Source organism: Myotis daubentonii, chromosome 4 (assembly GCF_963259705.1).
Source record: "Myotis daubentonii chromosome 4, mMyoDau2.1, whole genome shotgun sequence".
Classification (NCBI taxonomy): Eukaryota; Metazoa; Chordata; class Mammalia; order Chiroptera; family Vespertilionidae; genus Myotis; species Myotis daubentonii.
Window position 1 is genome coordinate 70,980,116 of NC_081843.1, and position 19,963 is coordinate 71,000,078.

At 36.1% G+C, this 19,963-nt stretch overlaps 1 protein-coding gene across 3 annotated transcripts in view; it reads right to left on the reverse strand.

Annotated features, from left to right (window-relative positions):
* Positions 1-19,963, reverse strand: part of XRCC4 (X-ray repair cross complementing 4) — a 201,042-nt gene that overhangs the window by 24,809 nt on the left and 156,270 nt on the right. The window lies entirely within an intron of this gene.

Here is a 19,963-nt window from a genome sequence, read left to right on the forward strand (position 1 = left end):
CATTACCTCAAATCCTTCATCCTTAACAGTTTATTCCACATAATATTAACAAATATAAATAGGCTATGTGGTGTTCTTTGTCTCTCTAATTGAATTTTCTAATGTGTTATTTGTCTCTTTTTTTTGAGCTAGATTATACTTGATTTTCTCAAGTTATCCTATATAATAAAGAATATGCTAATTAGATCGGATGGTGGAACGACCTTCCGGAATGACCAGTGGACAGAGGACAGGGCAGCGAGGCAGCTGGGGCTGCAAGGGCCTACTCTTGCATTAATTTCATGCATCGGGCCTCTAGTTGTACTATAAAATTAAGGCTATTTTAGTTTTTTAAAGATTTGTCATAAAAGTAATCTCTCTTTTACAATTTGAAAGTATTGTAAATTATTGCTGTTACTTAACTTCTATATAATTTATTATTATACTAGGGGCCCAGTGCACGAAATTCGTGCACTGGGTGTGTGTGTGGGGGGGAGTGTCCCTCAGCCCAGTCTGCCCCCTCTCACATACTGGGAGCCCTCAGGTGTTGACCCCCATCACCCCCCAATCGCAGGATTGGCCCCTTGCCCAGGCCTGATGCCTCTGCCAGAGGCGAAGACCCCCATCACCCTCTGATCACCTGATCGGCCCCTTGCCCAGGCCTGACGCCTCCGCCAGAGGTGTCAGGCTTGGACAGGGGACCCCCATCTCCCCCCGATCACTGGCTCTGGCCCCTGCCCAGGCCTGAGGCCTCTGGCCCAGGAATCATGCCTGGGCAGGGGACCCCCATCTCCCTCTGATCGCTTGCTCCACCCCCCGCCCAAGCCTGACGCCTCTGACCCAGGCTTCAGGCCTGGGCAAGGGGACCATCATATCCCCCCAATCCCTGGCTCCGCCCCCCACCCAGGCCTGATTCCTCAGCCAGAGGAGTTGACCCTGATCACCCTCCGATCACCAGTCACCGGATGGGCCCCTTGACCAGGCCTAAGGCCTCCGGCAGAGGTGTCAGGCCTGGGCAGGGGACCCCCAGCTCCCCGTGGTTGCAGGCTCCGCCCCTGCCCAGGTCTAACGCCTCTGGCTGAGGGGTCCGGCCCGGGCAGCGGGGACCCGCAGCTGCAGTGGCCCCGCGATCGTGGGCTCCGCTTTAGGCCCAGGCAAGGGACCCCTAGCTCCCGGGACTGCCAGCTTCGACCGTGCCCAGCTCCCATCGCTGGCTCCACCCCTACTTCCTGCTATCACTGGCCAGGGCGGAAAAGGCACCTGATTCTCCGATCATGGCTGGGGGGCTGCCTTTGCCCTGCCCCCCAGCTCTTAGCTCCCCCCTGGGTTTCTGATCACTGTCAGTGGCAGGGAGCTTCTTCCTGCTTTCCCTTTCGCCTCCCTGCATTGTGCCTACATATGCAAATTAACCGCCATCTTAGTTGGCAGTTAACTGCCAATCATAGTTGGCAGTTAATTTGCATATAGCCCTGATTAGCCAATGAAAAGGGTATCGTCGTACGCCAATTACCATTTTCCTCTTTTATTAGTGTAGATTGCCACAATTATAATTAAAACTTCTCAGAATAAAAATATTTAGTCACCAACATTTATGTGATGTCTCCTATACTATATAATAACTGTTTTTTATCAATGCATGCTTTGCCTTAAAATTATCCACAAAGAGATATATTTGAAACCTTTTTATATACATATAAAAAATCCTTCAGTTTCCTCTATTGCTAGGCCAACAATATAGTATAGAGCATGGATTATAGATTATTATTACCCCAGCTTGATTCCCTTTTATTGTTTATTCTTAAAATTTTTATTTATTTATTTATTTATTTAAATTTTGTTTTATTGCTTAAAGTATTACAAAGAGTATTACATATGTCTCTCTTTTATTTTTTTTTCCCCCCTTGACCTTCCCCCGGCCTCCCCAAATTTTTATTTATTGTTTTTAGAGAGAGAGCAAGGGGAAGAAAGAGAGAGAGAGAAATTGATTTATTTGTTATTCCCCATATTTATGCATTCATTGATTGTTTCTTGTATGTGCACTGACCAAGGTTCAAACCCACAACCTTGGTATATCAGGACCATGTTCTAACCATTCAGATATCCGGTCAGGGCTTGACTTCCTTTCATACTGCTTATTATCTGTGACTCTCTGTGTCTCAATCTTCTCATGAATAAAATGGGAATAAAATTCCTACCTAAAAGAATTAGTGGATACTCTGGTTTCTCTTCAGATCGCATAAATCTTTCGCCTTTTACTAAAAGAATTAGTGGAAAGATTCACTGAGGTAAAGCATTTTGAAAAATTGTTATTAGAACCTTTTGAGCTATTTCTCCTTGAATACAGTCTTTCATAATTTATTTTCAATTAAATATGACATGTGTGTGGCACAATAAGCTATCTTTCATACATCTGATTAAATTTATCCATAAGTTTATTCCACTTAGATATCTTTAATGCAATTCTTGCTAGATTTTTGCTTATGAATGTGAATGCTTGTTTGCAATATTTAAAACACTAGGAGTCTACACAATACCTCTTGCTTAAAATAACTAAAAATGCTCATGTGAATGTGTGTGTGTGTGTACATTCATACATACTTTCCCCCTTTTAATAGCCCTGGAAAGCTGGTAAAGTACTAAGGAAATATTAGATGAAAATTTAAAGAAAGGCAGGTCCCTAGAGAGGTAAGGAGCACTGAGAAGCCTTTTTTTTTTTTTTTCTTTTTTCCTGAGGACATTTACTGGAACTTCATGAACTAATGCTGCAGTTTTCAGAGTTGTAGAGCAGAGACAAAGCCCAGGGTTTGCCCAAAATGCAGATCCTCTCCCGTGAAGATGGGGCACCACAGATTTGCTTAGGCTTCAGGGGTACAACTCTATAAAACATCATCTGCATATTGTAGTGTGTTCACCACACAAAGTCTAGTCTCCTTCCCAGTGGAAAGCATCAACATCTCCATTGAATCTGACAACATATCATCCCTTTCATCTCTCTAAATTACAAGAGCCTCCTCACTGGCCTTCCAAAGTTCCACTCTTGCCCACACTCAATCTAGCAGAGCAGAAAAGTGATCTCACAAGTAAATCAAATAAAACTCACTGTTTAAAACCTTGCAAAAGCTTCCCAAAATACATAGAATAAAAACCAGCTCCCTTACTTTGGACTCCAGACTCTGCATGATCTGGCTTCTGCCTACCTCTCCAAGTTACAATCACCCCTCCCCCCAACCCACTCTACACACACACACACACACACACACACACACACACACACATGCACACACACACGTATCTTGCTAAATGCCATGGAACACAGAAGATGCAGGTGTCCTATCTCAGTGTGCAAGCAGCTTAAAAACTGAGAATGGAGGCAAGGCTTGTACATAAATACCAGGAAAAATGGGTAAAACATTAGATGATGTGCTTAATAGCCTATAACCTCAAAGAGGAAAGAGGGATTGCTCTTGTGATTTCCAGGAACCTGGTAGAGAGGTCACTTTTGAAGGATAGGACTGTAAAATAAATGGAAAACAAGAATTTTCAGGCAGCTACATCAGTTTAGGGGAAAAAGAAAATTAATGGATGAGATGTATTTGAGGAAATAAGTCAGTCTCGAGAAAAGTGCTGGTAGGTAAAACATAGGTTAGTATTAAGAGATAAGGTTGCAGTGCTAGCCAGTTTGGCTCAGTGGATAGAGCGTTGGCCTGCAGATTGAAGGGTCTTGGGTTCAATTCCAGTCAAAGGCACATGCCCAGGTTGCTGGTTTGATCCCCAGCTGGGGGTGTGCAGGAGGCAGCCGATCAATGATTCTCTTTCATCATTGTTGTCTTTATCTCTCTTCCCCTCTCCCTTTCTCTCTGAAATCAATAAAAATATATATTTTTTAAAAAGAATGTAGTTAAAAAAAGAGAGATAAGGTTGTAGATGTTGGTTGATAAAAAAAGGACATCATTTTCTTTGGGAAGGGAAGGAAGAAATCTATGGAGATACTTAAAAGGAATTTGATTAGTGACAAATAACCTGTCATTAAATGTACAATAAAATAAAGACTAAAATTTCTCTCTTTTCTTGTGAACTAAGAAAAATCTAAAATCTATTTTTGTAACCTAGTATAGATAATAAATAAAAAGAAAAAATTTGATGAAATTGTGAATTTATGAAAAAGTAATTTAGTTAATATGCTACTGCTCAAACAAACTAAAAAAAAGAAAAAAGAAAAGAAAGGGTTGCCTGGAATATTAGTTAGTCTATAAGAGTGAGACCAAAGTACTGCTATATTTAACTTGTAGAATTAAATTTACTTACAAAAAAGAAATTAAATAATCTCATTAATTTTGGAAATACGGTACTATCCAAAATGTCTTTAAATAAAAATAATGCCATTTCATTACCATAAAACAAACAGTAGGAAAGTAAAATGCATATTTAAAGATTTGCTTCAATTAGATTTTGCAGCTTAAGTTTTTGGGTAACAAATGCCACAAAACACTGAATTCTTTAGCAAAAAATCATTTACTCAATTCCAATTACTCTGGAGGATACTTACTAGTAGTAGTATTAATTGTAATCAGAAACTGCTCTGGACAGTGCTTTCCAAAATCCCATAAGACACTCCAGTAAAAAAGTGTTCTATTTTCCAATACATTTGGGAAATGTTCAATAAATCTCACATGCAAATGTGCACTGTGAATCTAGGAAAGGGTTATAGCCTTCAAAGTTTTCAAAAACATAACCAGGGAACCTGTTATTGGCTTTTTACCATTTCAAGGAAGTAACTCTGAGATGCTACTCTATGAGAAATTATGGAATTCATTTTTCCCTACAAACTTTGCTAGTCTTGCTTCACCTTTCTTTATATCTTATTCATAGGATGTCCTCAAGTCCCAAACCGTGCCCTACATAACACACACACAGCATATAAATATATATATGTAAATATCCTATCTATCTATCTATCTACCCACCCACCCACCCCTCATGGGCAATGCACCAGGAACCAGTTGTTTTCTCTTTCCATCTCTCCCAAATCAAAGTATTAACACATGGTGACTCCAAATCAGCAGTTACAGAACAGCAGCTAATAAATTAAGATGATTTGGCAGATAAAGTTGGTAACTACTCTGGTGTACAGAAATGTTAAAAGTATAGATCTGGCTGTCTTAACTTAAAAAAATAAAGCACAAACAGTACTGCATGGTTATAGATTATACAAAGATGTTCTATTCTGCGGACCCAACAACTGTTCTACATAGGGTTTACATGTAAACTCAGTAATACATTTTTATCCAAGGAAAGCATTGCTTTCATACTTAGGAAAAATAATTTACTTTTTTCAATCTTTTCTTCTGCCCTTCCCAATACACATTTTAAAAATATATATAGAAAGAAAACTTAAGCAAATTTTATAGAAAAATAACAAACCTTTTCAAAAACGTATTTTATAAATTTCACAATTGCATAATCTTAGTGTGTAGACTGACATAAAATTATATAACTTATGAGCTGAAACTATTCTTACAAATCACCTAATATAATATACTCATTTGTGGATGAAATTTTAAGTCACACAAATTTATGGCAAAACCAGGGTTTACAATCCGGGTCTTTAAGCTATTTGTCCTTTAAATTTTCCATTTCACCAGCATACCACCTGCCCCCATCTTTTTGTTTTGTTTTGTTTTTGAAAATCTTCACACATTTCAAAAACTATATATACAAATATATTTTGCTTTGTATACTTAAATGTCTAGAGATTAAAAGTTATGAGCAATGTTTATTTTATTTTCTATCTGAATTTATTCATATCAATCTGCTGATTTTGAAGTCTTGAAAACACATGTATAATCTAGCTAAACTGACTAAACACAACCCCCCACTAAAAAAAATAACTTTGTGAGTGTACTATGGTTCCTCTTCAAAAATGACATTATTATCATGTTTAAAGAAGAGTACATCTTTACCTACCAATATTCCTGAGGGGTAGTAATTTTGTAGCATTCTACAAATCTCTGAATAGTGAATAGTGACAAAAGCACAGCCGAAACCGGTTTGGCTCGGTGGATAGAGCATCGGCCTGCGGACTGAAGGGTCACAGGTTCGATTCCGGTCAAGGGCATGTACCTGGGTTGCGGGCACATCCCCAGTGGGAGATGTGCAGGAGGCAGCTGATCGATGTTTCTCTCTCATCGATGTTTCTAACTCTCTATCTCTCTCCCTTCCTCTCTGTAAAAAATCAATAAAATATATTTTTTAAAAAAGTTCAATTTATTTAGATTAGAGAAAAGAAATTGTGAAGAACTTAGACTTCTTGTACCAATTTAGAAAATCTCTGAACTATCTAAAGCACTACATGAGCTCTTAAATGAGAAGTCACAAATAGTGAAAAATTTCACTTTATGAATGAATGTAATAAAATGAGACTGTTTTTTCCCAATTATTTTTCTGTCAAGAAACTGCCAGCTTCAATCACAGCAATGTGCGGTATAAAGTGTCTGAGTAGTGAAGATTGATATTTAGCAGAGAATCCTTGTAAATCACATGGTAAAGAATATAATCAGAGTACCTGAAATGTAGTAATCATGCAATAAATATTCACAAAACAAATGAAATGCGGGTGGATATTTGTTTTTATTTTCTTAAATAATTATTAAAATTACATAATTTATAATTCTACATAATGTATATAGGATTCAATTTTTATAATATTTCAATTGTGTAAATCAAATTTAGTCAAAATAAGAATATTTCAGTTCTCCATTTGTTTATAGATTAGGTAAATTCAGTATTTTACCATAAGGGAAATGTGTAGTTTCACTTTTGAAATATAAATGACTTGGAAGTCATCACTCCTATTCTTACAAGAAAAAGCTGAATAAAACTGAAAATCAATAACTTTTCTTGGATGAATCAAACACTAGAGATTGCAGGGCAACCCCCTCCTCCCCCCAATCTAGAAAGATAGGTTAATCCAGAGAGTCACAATTGAGATATGCTTACCTGGAGTTGAGGCCCCTGTAGCAATAAATTGGTAAAAACTCTTAAATGGGCATTTTAATGAACTGTTGAAGGATGAATGTAGACTAGCTTGAGAGTGAAAAACTCCTAGGGAGCATAGTCTTAGGAAATCCCCACCTTCTCCTGGATTTTACCTCCAGGAAACCCAGGAGTTTCTCATGGTGAAGATCCAAAAAACCCCCTCCTGATTCTGGCGGGGGGGTAGGGGGGTGGGGGGGAGTCATCATTGTGAAATATATCCAGAGCCTCCATAAAAAAGGCCTTCTCTCCAGGGTAAAAGCTTTTTCCAACCTGGGATAAGGATATTTCTCATGCTGTATCTTTCTTATTTTCCTAACAGGGAAGAAAGAAAACCTATAACACCAAAGAAATACTTGTGAAGGTCATAGTTCTAAGACACAGGCCCACCAATAGACTAAGATTTAACCATAAAAATATAGAATGCTTTCTTCTATACCATACCATCACACAAACAAGGTGTCAGTAAAACAACAGTGGATTACAGCTGAAAGATGGAAGATGCAGGCTCTCTCTGAAAAGTACTCAGGGAAGCCCAAAGTTAAGGGAGACAAAAACAAGGATACTGGGGGATTTAATGCTTCTGACACCTACAGCTACAATAAACATTAAATAGAACACAATGTTTAGTCACAGTAACATAAATCCTCACATAAATTGCCCCTTTATTTCAGCACCTATTACTTGATAACATGTTTAGCTTTTAATAAAAAATTATAAGGAAGTCTAGAAAACAAGAAAAGAAGTCTTAAGAGTAAAAAGCAAGCAACAGACTTAGATGCTTGCTTTGAGGTGTTGGAAACATCACACAGTTAACTTAAAATAATTATGATCAATATGTTAAGGGTGCTAACAGAAAAACTAGACATTTTGAGGGAACAGATGAGTAATGTAAGCAGAGAGGTACAAACACCAGGAAAGAATCAAAATTAAGTGCTAGAAATCAAAAGCACTATTACAGAAATAAAGAATATATTTGTTTCATCAAAAGACTGGACAGAGCAAAGGGGACAAATAAAGTGAGTTTGAATATAGGTCAAGAGAAACTACTTAAATTGAAATGCAAAGCATTCAGAGGATGAAGAAGAACGGAACATCCAAAAATTGTGGAACAATTTTAAAAGGTATAGCCTATACATAATTGGAATACCAGAGGGAGATGAAAAGAAAATAGAGTAGAAGGAATATTTGAAGTACTAATGTCTGAGAATTTTCTAAAATTAATGATAGACACCAAACCATATATCTAAGAAGGTCAGAGAATACAAAGCCAGATAAACATCACAAACAAACAAACAACATATATCTAGGCATGCATATTAAAATATCAGAAAAGTAAAGACAAAGAGAAGATCTTGAAGCAACAAGAGGCGGTAAAATATCTTACCTATCGAGGAACGGTAAAACAAAAAATAAAGAAAACTTTCTATTTTCTTTAGTTGAGTTCAAATTAATTAATTTTACCATATTCTTGATGAACAAGGTAAAAATTACAGTGGATTTCTCACCACAAACCATGCAACTAAGAAAGGCATGTGAAATATTTAAAGTGTTGAAAGATAAAAAACAACCTACCAACCTAAAATTCTATATCCAGTAAAAATATCCTTCAAAATTGAAGAAATAATGACTTTCTCAAACATAAAATGATATAATAGACAAGACAAAACAATTGTGAGCATATATGTAAATAGTAATGTCAAAATACATGAAGCACAGCCAATAGAATTGAAGAATGAAATAGAAAAATCCACTATTAGAGTTGGAGATTTTATTACCCTTCTTTGAGTAATTGATAGTTCAAGCAGGAAGAAAATCAGCAAGGATATAGTGGGCATAAATAACATTATCAATCTCCTTGATTTAACTGACATTTATAAAATCCTTCATCCAACAGGAGAATACACATTTTTCTCAAGCTCACATAAAACATTCACTAACATAGATCATATACTGGTCTATAAAACACAACACATTTTAAAAAACAGAAACCATAGAAAGTATGTTCTTAAATCACAATGAAAATAAACAAGAAATCAATAACAGAAGTTTTATAACTGGAAAATTCTAAAATATTTGGAGATTAAACCATAACTTTTAACTACATAGGTCAAAGAAGAAATCTCAGGAGTAATTTAAAAATATTTTGAAGTAAATGTAAAAGAAAATACAACTCATCAAAATTTGAGGAAAACAGAAAAGGTAGTGTTCAGAAGAAAATTTACAGCTTTGGATGCATATACTTGAAAAGAGAAAGATCTAAAGTCAATAACCTAATCTTTCACCTGAGAAAACTAGAGAAAGATGAGAAATTTAAGCCTAAGAAAGCATAAGAAGAGAAATAATGAATATTAGACCATAAATCATTGACATTAAAAACAAGATAACAATAAAGAAAATCAATATAACCAAAAACTGTTTTTTGAAAAGATGAATAAAATATATTACATCAGACAATGTATGTGAAAGTACCTTGTAAAGTACAAACACAATATTAAACTGCATTTTTCATTCATTTAAAATGTATTCAAATAAGGAAATTAAACATCTTAAAGAGAGACTTAACATAATACAGATGGTCAAAACATTGATAGCAATCCAATCTTTTGAATATTATATGGATGAGAATGCATCATGAGGATTTTATTATTATATTTCTGGATATCTGTCTGCACTTCTGTTCTGCATCATTTATAATGGGAGCAAAAAAAACACTGCATTATAAAATTGTACAGTAAATTGTAATGCTGAAATAAGCAAATGTCAATATTCATAAAATTTAACTCAGCTTTATTTTCCAACCCTTAGGATGAACACTTGTGGAATAAAGTATAGAGACCTGTGCTATTCTCCCCTTGTTGCTCTAGAACATTGGGTTATATATTGTTTGAAAATAGAGATTTCCTTGTCAGATAGATAAGCTTTAGTCCATTATTTTGCATTAAAGTTTTTTTCTCTTATTTTCTCATATTGTTCCTTAAACCTTATAAATAGAATAGTAAGTCTACTACAGATCTTTTCAATATATATGTCCTTCTTTTCCAATATCCTAAGAATATGTTGACTACAACTGTGAAAAGAAGGCAGAAAAATGGGGGTGAAGAGTCATCAAAAATCTACATACATTATTGCTTCCTGGAAATATGCCTACAAATCCTAGCTATGTAATACACACCGTAAATGAAACTGTAATCCTATGGGCCAGCCTAGAACACTGATGGCCAATGAATTTATTATTGGTGGCAGCCTTTTACTGCTCATTATATCATTTGTCCAACTGGTGACCAAGTACTGTCAACTCTCTCTCTTTCACATTGTATTTGTCCCATAATTTTCATCTAGTCTTCAACTATTTTAGGTGCCTATCTTTAGCTATCTGCATTATTAATGATCCTTTATTGTACGTCTCTCTCAACATTTCTCAATCTTCTTACATACTTAGAGTTTCCAGCTTGTAACTGTTAGTTTTACATGTCAAGTGGCTAGACTAGAGTACCCAGTTATTTAATAAAACACAAATCTAGGTGATGCTGTGATGTGGTTAACATCTGCAGCTAGCTGATTTTCTGTAAAGACAATTACGTTCAATAATTTGGTGTGTGTTTAATTTATAGAAAACATCAAAATTAACAAGAAATTGATGCTTGGCAGATAGTAATATATGCTCATTGGAACCTCATTGTCTGTTTTCACTGTAGAGTGAGACTTGCTATCATGCAGGCTTTATGGGAGGATACTATCTAGACACGGGTCTAAATCCTTACTTTGCCATGTATCCTTGGGGAAACTAGCTTGGGAAAGCTCCCTATATCTCAGTATCTCAGTTTCTTTTTCTGTCAAAGGAGGATAATAAGATCTTCCTAGCAAGACTGTTGTAAAATGTAGAGAACCTATGTAGTGTAATGGAGGAAATATCTATCTATCTATCTATCTATCTATCTATCTATCTATCTATCATCTATCTATCTATCTATCTATCATCTAAAAGTCTAATATGCAAAGTGCCCCCTCGGGAGTTCAACCGACCAGTTCAATTGCTCGCTATGATGTGCGTTGACCACCAGGGGGTGGTGTGGAAAGAAGGAAGGTCCTGGCCAGCAGCCAGGGAAGGGCCCTGGCTGGCACCTGGCAGTTGCTAGGGAGCCTACCTATGCACAAATTTCGTGCACTGGGCCTCTAATAGTAGGTATAATGGTGGCTGCTGGTATTATTGCTATCATTTTATTATCACAAACTCAGATGGTTTCCTGTATTATAAAGAGTACATCTTGGAGGATCACTTCAGAGAGCCACTACGTGAAGGTGAGGACTGCTGTTGGTTGCTTTGGGCATAGAATAAAAATGACAAGCTCTCATACAGAAAAGCAAATGTGTGAGTCAGAAAGGTCAGAGAAGAACTGTAACAGGGAGCTTATTTATATTTCAGACAAGAAGTTGATTAGTTGAAAAAGGAAACTGAAATTCACATAGACAGACCAATTCATAGTCCACTGGTCCCAAGAGTCAGATTTATATTTCAGTCAGAGATGTGTTGTGCCAAATCATCCCATCTCTAGAACCTCGCCCAGCTACGGATATTATCTTACTAACCAGGAATTAAGGGTTGAATTGTCTGACTTTTCTAAAGAAACACATGTAAAGGGCAGGGGATATCATAGACTAATTCCATTTCAGATTCAAATTTTAGAAAAAGAAATAACAAGGTCCTGTGAAAAGTCATGTTTTTAGTTTTTGCAAGTCAGATGCCACATTACAGGAGGGTGGAGTAAAGGCAGAGGCAACACAGGCTATGCCTCCACCCTTGTGAACAGTGCCCATAGGAATTACAAACAGGACCAAAAATATTACAATGTAGAATTATAAGAACATATTCGTGGTTTTCAACTGAATTTATTACTTTTATTTACCAAAGCTATTGTGATGAAATAAACAGTTCACCCTTTGATATTAATTTGCTGGGCAATATAGCATCTCAGCCAATTTCTCCTTGATTGCCATTTATTTCCCAAAACTATGAAGAAATTAAAATGAGTGAAAAGAGGCTTAGTTTCAATTCCTTGGTGTCTGTCAACCAGTGGGTCAAAACAAGCATAAAAAAATATATTACACAGTGATTCCAAAGACACAGAATTACCTGTTTTTGTTCACAAAATAGCAGTTACTCTACCATTTACCTCTCTATCCACCACTTCTCCTTCGTAGTATAGTCCAATAACTCCCAGAATCCACCCATACACTCTTCACAGTTTAAAAACACACACACAGAAATAGATTTAACAAGGATGTAAAAGACCTGTACTCAGAAAATTATAAGACACTGAAGAAATAAATCAAAGAAGATACATCTACCATGTTGATGAATAAGGAAGAATTAACATCATTAAAATGTCCATACTACCCAAGCAAACTACAGATCCAATGCAATTCCTATCAAAACACCAATGGTGTATTCCACAGAACAAATGTTCCAAAAAGACCCTGAATAGCAACAGCAATCTTGAGAAAGAAGAACAAAGTTGGAGAAACACACTACCTGATATCAAACTATATTACAAGCTAATAGTAATAAAAACAGCCTGGTATTGGCATAAAAACAAACATATAGATCAATGGAACAGAAAGAGAGCCCAGAAATAAACCCACGCCTTTATGGTCAATTAATATTTGACAAAGGAGGCCAAAACATATAGTGGAGTAAAGATAGTCTACTCAATAAAGGATATTGGGAAAATTAGACAGATATATGAAAAGTAAGAAAGAAAGAAAAGAAGGAAGGAAAGAAGGAAGGAAGGGAGGGAGGGAGGGAGGGAGGGAGGGAGGGAGGGAGGAAGGAAGGAAGGAAGGAAGAGGAGCAGGAGGAGGAGGGAGGGAGGAAGGAAGGAAGGAAGGAAGGAAGGAAGGAAGGAAGGAAGGAAGGAAGGAAGAGGGAGGGAGGGAGGGAGGGAGGGAGGGAGGGAGGGAGGGAGGAAGGAAGGAAAGAAGGAAGGAAGGAAGGAAGGAAGGAAGGAAAGAAAGAAAGAAAGAGAAAAGGAAAGAAACTAGGCCACCTTCTTACATCGTACACAAGAATAAACTCAAAATGAATGTCTTAAATGTAAGTCACAAAACTATAAAAATCCTAGAAGAAACCGTAGACAGTAAAATATAGGACATTTCTTATAACAATATTTTTTCTGATATATCTACTTGGGCAAGGGAAACAAAAGAAAAAAAATAAACAAATGGGATTAAATCAAACTAAAAAGCTTTTGCACAGCCAAGAGAACTATCAACAAAATGAAAACAACCCTCTGAATGGAAAAACATATTCACCAATGATACATTTGATAAGGCTTAATATCCAAAATTTATAAAGAACTTATAAAACTCAATACAAAAACAAACAAACAATCCAACTTAAAAAATGGGCAAAGGACCTGAATGATACTTCTCCAAAGAGGACATATTGATGGCCAATAAACATATGAAAAGATGCTCACATAAATGCACATTAAAACCACAATGAGATATCACCTCACTCCTGTCAGAATGGCTATCATAAATATATCAACAAACAACAAGTGTTGGCAAGGATATGGAGAAAAGGAAACCCTAGTGCACTGCTGGTGGGACCACAGATTAAAAAAATTAAAAATGAAATTGCCTTATGTCCCAGCAATTCCACTTCTGGGAATACATCTGAAGAAACCCAAACACTAATTCTAAAGATTATATGTAACCCTATGTTCACTGCAGCATTATTTACAATAGTCAAAATTTGGAAGCAGCCCAAGTGCCCATCAGTAGATGAGTGGATAAAAAAAGCTGTGGTACATTTACACAATGGAAAACTACTTGTCATTAAAAAGAAGGAAATCTTACCCTTTACAACAACATGGATGGACCTGGAGAACATTATGCTAAGTGAAATAAGCCAGTCAGAAAAAGACAAGTACCATATGATTTCATTTATATGTGGAATCTAAAGAACAAAATAAACTAAAAAACAAAATAAAGAACAGATTGACATTTGTCAGAAGGGAGGGGGTTGTAGGACTGGATGAAAAAGGTAAAGTGATTAAGCAAAAAATAAAAAAACAACAACCCATAGACACAGAGAACAATATGGTGATAACCAGAGAGAAAGGGAGTGGGGGGAAATAGAATAGGGTAAAGATAGGATAAATGGTGATACAATATACAGACGATGATGTACTGTAGAATTGTATACCCAAAACCTATATAATTTTATTTGTCAATGTCATCCAATAAATTCAATGAAAAAGTAAAAAAAGAAAAAGCCAAAAATATTTTATTTTTAATCCTGTAAGTTATACATGACTGTACTTCAGATCAGGCTAAAATATCCTTTGAGATACTAACCGGCCACCCCAGCCCCCACCTGCATCAGAGGTAGCCAGAATTAACAGTTTACATCTAACACTTCAGAATGTTTATGTACCAATAGAAAGTATTTACTATTTTCTATTCTGTTTTTTACTAATTGTCATTATAATGTATGTCCAATTTTGCAACTTGCTTTTATTAATCTATAAGATATTCTATGGCACACAGTCATTTATAGAGGCTACAAGATTAGCAGAAATAATGCTGGAAACAGCAGAACTAGGCCAGTGCATAGTCAAGAAACTTTGTGTATGTCACTATCCTCATTTGTAAATAATCTTCCATCTCCCTCACTTACAGGTTTGGTGTAAAAACTAAATGCAGTGTGCATGTGTGTGTGTGTATGTGTGCTTTAAAAACTGTATAGCTTTGTATATATCACTTCTCAAACATCTGAAAAATGAAATCAGATAGTGTAATTATTCTAAAAGTATCCTATATAATAAAAGGCCAATATACAAATCGACCGAACGGTGGAATGATTGGTCACTATGACATGCACTGACCACAGGGGGCAGACAATGCAGAAGCTGCTTCTGGGTGGTCAGTGCGCTACCACAGGGGGAGAGCCGCTCAGCCAGAAGCCAGGCTCACGGCTGGCGAGCGCAGCAGTGGTGGCAGGAGCCTCTCCTGTCTCCATGGCAGCGCTAAGGATGTCTGACTGCCTTCATCAGTTGGACATCCCCCAAGGGCTCCCAGAGTGCGAGAGGGCGCAGGCTGGGCTGAGGGACCACCCCCACAGTGCACAAATATCATGCACCAGGCCTCTAGTATACTATAATATACTATAGGTATTTAACTTAACATTTTAACCATGAAGTATCATAAGAATATTTCAATATTAAAATTTTTAGCTAGTGGTACAGTCATTCCTAACTTTAAATGCTTCATTGGAAAACACTGATATATTATATCAAAAGTTTAATCATGAGAAAGTATATAAACATAAATTGATTGTTTATAAATCTGATTCCATTTTTATATCAATGAGGTTCTGTACTTGATTCCCAGAGTAAATGAACAGCAACTCTGATGTATTAAAACAATTAGAATTACCAAACCAGAAAAGAGGTTTCAAAACTACACTTAAAAATATTTTTAAATTTACCACAAATCTAATACATGTGATATTCAAAGGAATTATTTTAGTTAAAACAATCTAATAAATGATTTCAGTTGAAGTCACAATTCTTTTAAAATAAAATGTTCTTATAAGATACAAGCCTGAAAGGTTTGCATTTTAAGTAAAATAAGACATTAAGATTCTTAGGGAAAATAGTTAGAAAAGAAGCTCTATAAAGCCCTTCACCTAGTTTTTTTCATGAATAGAATCATTGATAAAAAATAATACCACCTTCACCTTAAGTAAAGGTGAAAGGTTTTCATTATTGGTTATTCACTTTTTGGGGGGGGCTGGGGGTTGATAGCAGATTTGGAAGGAGTAAGTGATGTTTCTGAATCTTCCTTTATTTGAAATACATTACCTTTATTTGAAATACATTACCTTTCACTATTTCTTCAATCTCTAAGCTCAACCGGCCTACCCAATTTTCATTTCTCAACATGAAACCCAAAATGAACCATGGGAAAGTGCTGGCATATATACACATATGTAAAAAACTATTACACAAAACCATTACATTTTGGGGCGGGTGTCAATGTGATCATAGCAAGATAATTCAGAGATGAGTAAAGATCCTGAATGACACCTAAGACAGAGTGTTTCCCAAGTACATTCATGTCTGAGAAGGAAGGTGGGGTAGATGGAACATGTATCTAATGTCTACCTTTTAAAAGATGCCAAAAGTGAAGGCAAACTGTAACAATCATTTGAGTTCAATTCAGTTGAACACCAAATTAAAAAATGTGAGTGAACCTACCGGTTTAATAAATTAGTGGAATAAAGTAGATTATAAAACTTGAATTTTATAAATCAGAATGAGTCACGACAGTTTTAGGATCTATTTTAATGCCCTAGTTTGTGCCAATTTTTCTAAATAGAGAAATTTTAACCACTGGCATTTCAAAAAAAATTAGTTTTCACTCATAGGAAAAAGTAAAAAATACACAATGATAGATGCTCCAACTAGGATTTCCTGTGCTTTTTCCACTAACCCATTTTACAGGTTGGGTTAGTGGGAAAAGCACAGGAAATCAAAAGGCTCCCAGCTACCAGCTCTCACTTCAGTATACTGAAACATTTTGGTCATAGTTTCTTCAAATATAAAATGAGGGGGTTGGACTGTATCTTCACTATTCTCTACGACCTATAATATTTCATGGGCGGGGGGGGAATTTATAACAATAGCAAACTTAGAAAACCTATGATTTGCAAGCCTAAAATGGTAAGCTAGGAAATTTACAGTGGCCTGTAGACTACTTATTGCTGTCAACAATTTTTTTTTCAAAAACCATTTTGGTCTGGTACAGAAATAATTACATGTTATCTGTAAACAATGTAGAAAATAGAGATAAATACAATTAAGAAAAGAATGACCTATAGTCACTATCCCAAAAAACATCTGAGCTGTTAACGTAATACATGTTTCTACATCTATTGTATAAATTACTATAATTTATTGAATCTACTAGTTTTCAAATTTTTATATTTATGAGCAAAAACATTTTTTTCTCACATGTAACCTTAATATGTACAAGAAATAAAAGTGAAACACTACTCTTGTTGAAATGGTGAAGAAGCTCAGGGTTTTCTGAGATGGTATCAACACACTCTATGGAATCATATACTCTAAGAAATACTGTTTTAAAACCATTCATTGACTTAAACAATTTTCTAATATTGGACATTTAAATTGCTTCCATTTCTTTTCATACTATACATAACATTCAGATCTTTGTGTACATTCTTGGTTATTTCCTTAGGATAAATTCCTGGAGGCAGGATTTCTGTGTCGTATGCTTTTAAGGCATTCATTGTCATGCCAACTGAGTGTGATGACCACCTCCGCACAAATGAGGGCCACTGGCGGAAGGCACCCATTTTCTATTCTGCTTGTTCAATGGTAACAAACCCCATTTGTAGCATTTGAATCAGATTCTATTTCTTTCTGACATATTTACTCATCTTTCTTATGGTGACAAATAGGTTGCCATTAAATGCCCTCTCTGAAGCACCAATAATTCCTTTCTGTTAATTGTCATTGGATACCTAATGGAATAGCCTTTTGCTGTCTTTGGACAATAATCTCTTCAAGCAGTAGCACTTCAGGACACCACATGTCTTAGTTTCTTTAAGTCTTGCTTCGTATGCATATAAGTTTTTGTTAATCTCTGTTCAAAGTATCCTCTCATCCTGGATTCCCAAAAATGAACAATATAGAACAGATGTTCAACTAAGAAGAGACCCTGGAGATCATCTAATCTGTGTTCATCATTTTATAGATGATGATACTGAGGCCCTCAGTGGCTCCCTTAAAGCCCAAATTGTGACACAAAGACAAATTATACATTGCCTCTGTTCCCCCAAGAAGTTAACAGTCTCGTGGAGGATACCAACAAATAAAATGAACAAATACTATCCAGTGTGATAGACACTATGAGAGAATAAGGTGGTGCACATACATCAGAAAGGTCAGTTGGTGAGTTTTCTAAAGAAGGCAAAACTACCTGTACTTTTAAGGAAGAGGATGGGTCAGTGAGATAAGGACATGCAAAGGCTGGAGGACATCCAGGAAAGGGTCAGCATAAAACTTTGGAAGAATCTGATAAAATTCAGTGCTATAAAGAAGGAACATTAAAAGGAGGCAGAGGAGGTTAAAGGGGGATGAAAATCCAATGCCCACATGTTACAGAAATGGGTGAAACTTCATGGGTAAGGACTGTGGAATATTAAGAATAAATGTCCTTTCTAAAGAAATATATTGACTGTTCAGTCAGTATAGCCAATTGCTACCATATCAGGGGATAATCTTATAATTTCAAGAGAAGCCAGAAATCTCTCAATTTTTAAATTAATGTTGGTACCAAATTTTTAAGAAAACATGGACCAACCACAACAGACACATACGTGAGCTGAATTTTGCTTGCAGACTTACAGTTAATAGCCTCAGGGCTAGAGAGTCAGGCAAAGATCAGTTCAGGAAGGCTCTGTCTACTAACCTAAAGAGTTTGCACGTGATCCTAAAAGCTGTAAGGACTCTAAAAGACAGAAAGCGATTGACATCTTAGAAGGATCACTCTGGAAGTTATGTGAAGTCTGGAAAGAAGCTATAGAACAAGGGCTTAAACCAACGCAGTGGCAGGGACCTGGAAAGAGGGAGACAAATTTGAAAGAGTCAAACCAGGAAGAGAGTTGAGTAAATTACACAGTTGACACTTGAAAACAGGTTTTCAACATCATTGCTCAATATTCTTGTAACTATACCATTATTGTAGGATGTCTTTTTAAGCGAAAGATTCTTTAGTTTACAATTAAACTCCAGGGGAGATTCTTTGCAAGCATTAGGTTGGAACAGCAGAGTTTTTTTCCCCCCTATAGATATTATTAGTATAGTGTAAACAAATACTACACTAAAATAAACTCCAGGAAAGAGGATAAAGAAATGAAGAAGAGATAGCCAGTGAGCACAGACTCTGACCACAGATAAAGCCCCTGCCTGCTACCATGCTTCATTTGGCTAACATTCTATGCCAGTTTAAAGTAAACAGTGTATAAAGAAATCATCAAGTATTTAGTAAAGGATTAGGAATATCTTACTCTATTTCTATCTCAAAAGTTTTATGACTAAAAATGACTCAATTTATTAGATTCTGGATCATCTACGTTGTGGTTAATCTCCGCATACCTAGTGGAATAGACTACTGCTTTAATTTGGTTAGTACTTTTTTTGGTTCAAGGAATAACTGAGACAACAAATAAGCAAGTCAAATGGAAAGTGAAGTCATTTGGTGGAGTGAAGTGATGTCAAATCTGAGTGTTTTTTTCTCTTCACCTTCTGGATAGGAGCTGGACTCCCTTTGTCTGACGACCAAAAGGAACTTCTAAAAGGGCATTTGTTAAACATCTCTGTGAATAATAAAATCTACTCCCACTAGCTGCTTGAGGAAAAGATGAAAATGCTAGATTTTTCTTTATTAAACAAAATATTAATTTGTCTGAAAAATTATTAAAGAACTGCTGTACTAACATTTCTGTATTACATAAAATTACAACGGTAAGGGGAGAACATAACATTTCCAAATTGTAACAGTTGGAAGTATGTTATATATTTGTAAGTTTGTAATAATACAAAAATAGCTAAACTATGGTTTATTCTTATCCTCTAATCTGCTTATAGTAGAGGTGTCAATATCTATTTCATAGTAGTGGTACTGAATTTCTAATCAATGTTGTCTTGTGGTTATTTTTTAAACAGCAGTATTATGGTACTAAGAATATGCTATAGGTGGACAAGTCTTTGTATTTTATTGGTTGGAATAGGTTATCAGTGGTCAGCAAACTGCGGCTCACGAGCCACATGCGGCTCTTTGGCCCCTTGAGTGTGGCTCTTCCACAAAATACCGACTTCTGCGCATGGGCCACGAAGTTTCAATCGCACTGTACATG